This window comes from Physeter macrocephalus, chromosome 12 (assembly GCF_002837175.3).
Source record: "Physeter macrocephalus isolate SW-GA chromosome 12, ASM283717v5, whole genome shotgun sequence".
Classification (NCBI taxonomy): Eukaryota; Metazoa; Chordata; class Mammalia; order Artiodactyla; family Physeteridae; genus Physeter; species Physeter macrocephalus.
The window spans coordinates 88,581,572-88,588,707 of record NC_041225.1 but is presented as its reverse complement, the minus strand read 5'-3'; positions in this window follow the sequence as shown (position 1 = coordinate 88,588,707).

Sequence of the window (7,136 nt, the reverse complement as noted above, 5' to 3'; positions counted from 1 at the left end):
TTTGCATTTTTGTATCGCTTTAGAATAAATTTCATAACTAAAGACAAATAAAAATAATTGTAATTTTAAACGAGTTTTTTTCCCCAAGTGTTTGTTGTCTGGCTTTTATTCTAACATGGGAAAAAATTGGACAGTGTTAAGTAGGAAAATGATGCAATCTGATGATTTATACAAATTAACTTTTTCCCATTCCCTGTAAGTTGCACCACAATGCTGGCCCCTTATTGAATAAATTAACAAATTAGTTTGTCAATTACACCCCACCTCTTATTTTGCCTCTTGAATAAAGTTCACTCTATTTGCATAGTAGCCAAAAATTCCATAAGAATAAAGAGGGTGGAGGCTTAGGGACTATTTGTGGAACTCGTTTAAACCAGATAGATTGGGTTCTGTGGGGGTGAACCATGGCGGGGTGAGGAGGGGGGCGGGGTGGCTGGTAGGGATTCAGAATAGGGTTTGTAAAAGCTTGAGAAGAGCAAGGGTAGAGAGAGATTTGCTGGTGTATAGAACTGGAGTCTGGCTGTTGGTGGAGAATTGTGTTCTGCAGAGGGACAGGGACAATTCTGAGCTGCTGCCAGACTGGCTTTTTCCTGCCACACTCCATGCATAATGACTTCAGAACTAAGGATTTATGAAATATTGTCAGAGGGTGCGCCCACCTTCCCCGCTTGACTTCCACAAGAGTCAAACCAGGAGTTAACAGGCAATCCGGCATTCGGGCAGCAGTCTTAGACATGGGAGTTTTTAGGAAACCAATCTGATTGCCAGAAGGTTTGGGGAGGGGCTGGTGGCTGGGACTGTTGTAGGAAAAAAATGGGGCACGAGAGGATGGTCATGTCCCAGGTCTCGGGTGAGTGAAAGGTTTATTTAGGGAGATAACCCACTCCGTAGAGCGCGGGCCATCTCAGAAGGCAAGAGCACCAGAGGTGCAGGGGTGGTTAGTTTTTAAGGGCTGGGTAATTTCATAGGCTAACAAGTGAGAGGAATATTCTAACGTCTTGGAGGAGGGGTGGGGATTTCCAGGAATTGGGGCACCACCCACTTTTGGGCCTTTTTTGGTTGGCCTTGGAACTGTCATGGCACCTGTAGGTGTCATTTAGCATGCTAATGTATTACAGTGAGTGTGTAATGAGTCTCTAGGTCTACTGGAAGTCAACACTTCTACCATCTTGGGCCTAGTAGGGTCTAATCGGCTTTTGTGGTATCCTGTTCTTCTTAATGGTTGTACCATTCTTTTAATGATTGTGCCCTGCCCCCTTCCTTCCTGTCTCAGGGTAACTGTTTGCAGAGCAGGCACAGGACCTTTTTCCTATATTGTTGTTTATATGGGATGGCTGAAGTGACATTTGTATATCATATTTTTTTTTTTTTTTTTTTGTGGTATGCGGGTCTCCCTCTGCTGCGGCCTCTCCCGTTGCGGAGCACAGGCTCCGGACGCGCAGGCTCAGCGGCCATGGCTCACGGGCCCAGCCGCTCCGCGGCATGTGGGATCTTCCCGGACCAGGGCGCGAACCCGGTTCCCCTGCATCGGCAGGCGGACGCGCAACCACTGCGCCACCAGGGAAGCCCTGTATATCATATTAAGCACAAGCTATTAAAAAATAGATTGCAAATTTATTTAGGATAAGCTGGGTGGAGCGCTAAAGGATATTGGAGCAGCTAAAGTCTGTCCCATTCCCCACTCCCTCCCCCGCAGCCACCTCTCTGTAGAAATACTACTTACATTTCTTTATCTATGTAAACTCTGACTTGGGAAAATATTCATCCAAAAAAGTTTGAGAGGCTCTCTGCACCCTTATGGTTTCCCTTGCCTTCATTGCCCTCAGGGTCACTGTGAAGGGTAAATATGGAAGTTGTTGGCAGGTTTAGGTGCAGACAGGCAACTAATCTGTTCCTAAAAGTCAGAGCACCTAAAAGTCATTTAAAAAAATTTTACAGTGAAGTACAATATATAGTGAAGAAAAGAGCATGTATTGTAAGTGTACAGTTTAGTGCAATTTTCACAAACTGAGCACACTCTATTACCCAGATTCGGATCAAGAAACAGAGCATTACCAGCATCCCCAGAATCCATTTCCCCTACCAGTTACTACCCCCAAAGTTAACCAATAACCTGACTTCTAACAGCAGACATTAGTTTTGCCTGTTCTTTGCATAAATGAAATCATGTAGTAAGTACTTCTTTCATTCAACATAATATCTGTGAGATTTATATATGTTATATATGTAGTTGTAGTTCATTCGTTCTCACTGCTGTATGGTATTCCATTATGTTGTTATACCACAATGTGTTTTATCCATTCTACTCTTTTCTTTTTTAAAAAATATTTATTTATTTATTTGGCTGCGCTGGGTCTTAGTGTGGCATGCGGGATCTTCATCGTGATGTGCGGGATCTTCTAGTTGCAGCATGCAGGATGTAGTTGCCTGACCAGGGATCAAACCCAAGCCCCCTGCGTTGGGAGCATGAAGTCTTAACCACTGGATCATGAGGGAAGTCCCCTTATCCATTCAACTCTTGATGGACGTTTGAGAGTTTCTAGATTAAAGCTATTATAGATACCATTGCTATGAATATTCTTTTTTCTTTTATATAAATTTATTTATTTATTTATTTGGTTGGTTGGTTTTGGCTGTATTGGGTCTTTGTTTTTGTGTGCGGGCTTTCTCTATTTGCGGCAAGTGGGGGCTACTCTTTGTTGTGGTGCGCAGGCTTCTCATTGTGGTGGCTTCTCTTTGTTGTGGAGCACGGGCTCCAGTAGTTATGGCGTGTGGGCTCAGTAGTTGTGGCTCACTGGCTCTAGAGCGCAGGCTCAGTAGTTGCGGGTGCACGGGCTTAATTGCTCCGCGGCATGTGGGATCTTCCCGGACCAAGGCTCAAACCCGTGTCCCCTGCATTGGCAGGCGGATTCTTAACCACTCTGCCACCAGGGAAGTCCCGCTATGAATATTCTTGAATATGTCTTTGGTAAAGTTAAGTACATATTTCTCTAGGGCATATGCCTACAAGTGGAATTGATGTATGTTGGGCTTCAGTAGATATTCCCAAAGAGTATGCAGTTCCACAGTGTTTGACTGTACCAATAGACAGTGCCACCATCAGTGAGTGAGCCCTCTGGTTGTTCCACATTCTTGCCAACAATTGGTATTGTCAGCTTTCTTCATTTTATTCATTCTGCTGTATAATGGTGTCTTGCAGTTTTAATCTGCATTTTCCTGATGATTAATGAAATGGAACTTTTTTTTTTTTTTTCCGGGCCTCTCACTGTTGTGGCCTCTCTCGTTGCGGAGCACAGACTCCGGACGCGCAGGCTCAGCGGCCATGGCTCACGGGCCCAGCCGCTCCGCGGCATGTGGGATCTTCCCGGACCGGGGCACGAACCCGTGTCCCTTGCATCGGCAGGCGACTCCCAACCACTGCGGCACCAGGGAAGCCCGGAACATTTTTTCGTATGTTTATTAACCATTTCAGTAACCTCTCTTGTGAAGGACCTGTTCAAGTCCTGTGCCCATTTTTCTATTGGCTATCTGTCTTTTACTTACTGTTATTGTTCTTTGTATATTCTGGATATGAGTCCTTTGTGAATATTTTCTCTCACTCCGTTCCTTGCTTCTAAAAGCTTTTACATTTGGGGGATGTATAGTGTAAAGTAAGAAACTAAAACGTCTTTTGCCTGTTAGTTATTGATGATCCTTCTACTCCTCTGTATTTCTTTCTTTTTTTTTTTTTTTTTTTCGGCATGCGAGCCTCTCACTGTTGTGGCCTCTCCCGTTGCGGAGCACAGGCTCCGGACGCACAGGCTCAGCGGCCGTGGCTCACGGGCCCAGCCGCTCCACGGCATGTGGGATCCTCCCGGACCGGGGCGCGAACCCGTGACCTCTGCATCGGCAGGCGGACTCCCAACCACTGCGCCACCAGGGAAGCCCAGCCTCTGTATTTCTTTATGCTTATTTTATTATGTTTACCATGCATAAAAGTTCAATATCTTTCTTGATCTTAATTCCAAATTTCCAGGAGAGAGACTGATTGGCCCAGCGGTGACCAAAAGGTAAGTTTTCAAGGAACAAATGTGAGTGTTGGAGCCCCACCCCAATGTGCACAAGGAAGGAGGGCGATTAAAGGGATTGTTGGGAGCAAGGGAGAAAAAAAGGTGGTGATCAGTTCTTCCTGGAAAACAGCGGTATGTTGGTGAGCAGAATTACGTCCCACTTGCCTGGAGGAATAAGGTCACTTCCTGCTCCTGCGGGATTGTCAGATATCTGCTGGAGTTTATGAGTATGAGTTGATGTTGCCCCACGGGGACTCTAGTCTTTCAGCATCCATTCCTTCATCCAATATTTGCTGAGCATCTGCTATGTCCTAGACACTCTGCTTAGTCCTTAGAGAGAGCTCTGAAGTGCTGCTGACAAGTAAACTGATCCGTGTTACCAAAACGCTATGCAACAATTAAAAATGGGGAGATAAACATACACAAATGTGACCCTGACTTTCTTCTGCAGCTTGGTGTCTGGTCAGTTATATTCTCATCTACATCAAAGATATTCTAATGTACTGGATTGTGCTAACTCAGTTTGGTTAAGCTAGGACGTACACTTCCAGAATCTCCTTCCTGACAGGGCTCTGAGTTCAAGTTGGTCAAAAGAGGACCTGGTGTGAGATTTGGAAAGTAGAATGGGAGCCTCAGCCGCTCTGAGGAGATCTCTGTTGTCAGACACTGTGACAGACAGATGTGCCCACAGATAGATCCCAGCTAGTTCTCAAGGCCTAGTGACCCCTCTCTGATCGTCCCACAGTTCCCTTCAGACCCTCACTTCCCCAGCTTGTCCCACTTTTGGGCAGTCTCATTCCTGTAATAACCCCCTTATCCCCATAATGTGCATGGTGGCTCTGCTCACCTGAATGAACTCTGACTGATAGACCTAATCATAAAAGGAGGCATATAGGGAGTGGTTAAGAGTGTGGGCTCTGGATTCAGACAGCTAGAGGTGAGGATTAAGAAAGATAATCCACGTGCAGCATTTAACACACCTGCCACACCATTACCAACCAATAGGTATTACATAATAAGTAAGGTAATACTAACCTTACTCAGTGCCTGGGATGTTATTTCTATTTACTTGATTTCCTATTGAATTTACACTCTCCTCAAGCCACTGTAACCGATCCATGCTCTCCTCTCTACTAGCATATAACTTGACTTCCCCTGCAGAATTCTAGGACAGCACTTATTGAAGTGGGGTAAGATCAGGTGGGGTAGGGAGGGGAAGGACGGGTCATCCTCCCCTTCTTGCCCCACAGGGAGATTCTGCCGTGCCCCTCCACAGCAGGGAAGGTCAGCTCTCCACACTCCTCTGGCGGCATCTCTGTGCCTGGGCATCCTACCACCTCTTCCCTGTGCTTTCTCTCCCAATAGCCTGTGCCTGTGGCTCTTCTTGGCAGGACTGCCCTCAGCCTACTGGAACCCCTTTACTGCACAGGAGGAAAGCCTGGGACTTTCTGTCCCCCAGGAAGCACCTTCACTTATCACTGATATGTGACCATGAAAGCCTGGCTCATTGCCTGTAGTAAGGTTCATACTCCAGGGCTCTCAGGGGACCAGGCTGAAGCCACCCTTTTCTGTCCTGCCTCTCCCACTCTACTCACTGATTTCTACCGAGAGCCCTTCCCTAATAAATCTCTTGCATGGGAGTCCTCATTTCAGGGTCTGCTTCTGGGAAACCTGTCCCAAGACATAAATCCTCTAGGGGTTTTTGAAAGTATGCTTCTTGGGGCTTCCCTGGTGGTGCAGTGGTTAAGAATCCGCCTGCCAGTGCAGGGGACACAGGTTCGAGCCCTGGTCCGGGAAGATCCCACATGCTGCGGAGCAACTAAGCCTGTGCACCACAACTACTGAGCCTGCACTCTAGAGTCCATGAGCCACAACCACTGAAGCCTGCGCGCCTAGAGCCTGTGTTCCGCAGCAAGAGAAGCCACCACAAAGAGAAGCCCGCGCACTGCAATGAAAAGTAGCTCCCGCTCGCCGAGCTAGAGAAAGCCCGCAGGCAGCAGCAAAGACCCAACGCATCCAGAAATAAATAAATAAAATATAAAATGAATACATTTATTTAAAAAAAAAAAAAAAGAGGGGCTTCCCTGGTGGCGCAGTGGTTGAGAGTCCGCCTGCCGATGCAGGGGACACGGGTTTGTGCCCCGGTCCGGGAGGATCCCACATGCCGTGGAGCGGCTGGGCCCGTGAGCCGTGGCCTCTGAGCCTGCGCGTCCGGAGCCTGTGCTCCGCAGCAGGAGAGGCCACAACGGTGAGAGGCCCGCGTACCGCAAAAAAAAGAAAAAGAAAAAGAAAAAGAAAATATGCTTCTCTACTGCAACCCCAGAGGGCAAGTGCAGAGATGGTGGAGGAAGAATGTCTGACATTGAGGTCCGTGTGCTTCCACTGGGCTCCACTGTTTCCAAATGGGTGTGTCTGGGAAGACCAGGTGGGTTCTGTTCAGGAGCATCAAGGATAGGACCCGGCCAGGTGGCAGGGGCAAAGGGCACACCAGGCAGAAGTAGGGACTTAGTTCTGCCAATAACTAGCTGGGCAGTCTAGTTAACTAGTAAACTAGCTATAAAATGAGAATGACACTAGTACCTGCCTCATAGGGCTGTGGTGAGGATTAAATGAGAAAATCCATGGAAGCTCTTAACCTAGTGCCTGGCATATTATAAGCATTCAATCAATGTTAGCTGTTATTATTATCCCGTATTTTCTCATCGTATTTTGTGAGGGCTTCTATTTCACCTCAGATCGTTGTCTTATATGTATGTGTCTGTCTCCCCCTTTATGCAGTGTGACCTCGATGGGCAGGAATCATCTTTGTGGGGTACATAAATCCCATCTGGCCTTATCCAGTAATTGTAGAAGCCAACAATTCAGTAAATACTTGTGAAATTAAACAGACTTGACCAAGGGCAGGGAGTGGGTAGCAAGTAATGAGAGAGAGACAGAGACAGAGACAGAGAGAACAGGAGAAGGGGGAGGGGGAAGAGGAGTGCAGGAAGAGAAAATATTCTTCCTTGGGATGCTGCTCCTTTCTTGATTAGTTTTTGGGACAAAATACAACTTAGTCCTCAAGGACAAAGGACCTCATAGAGATCT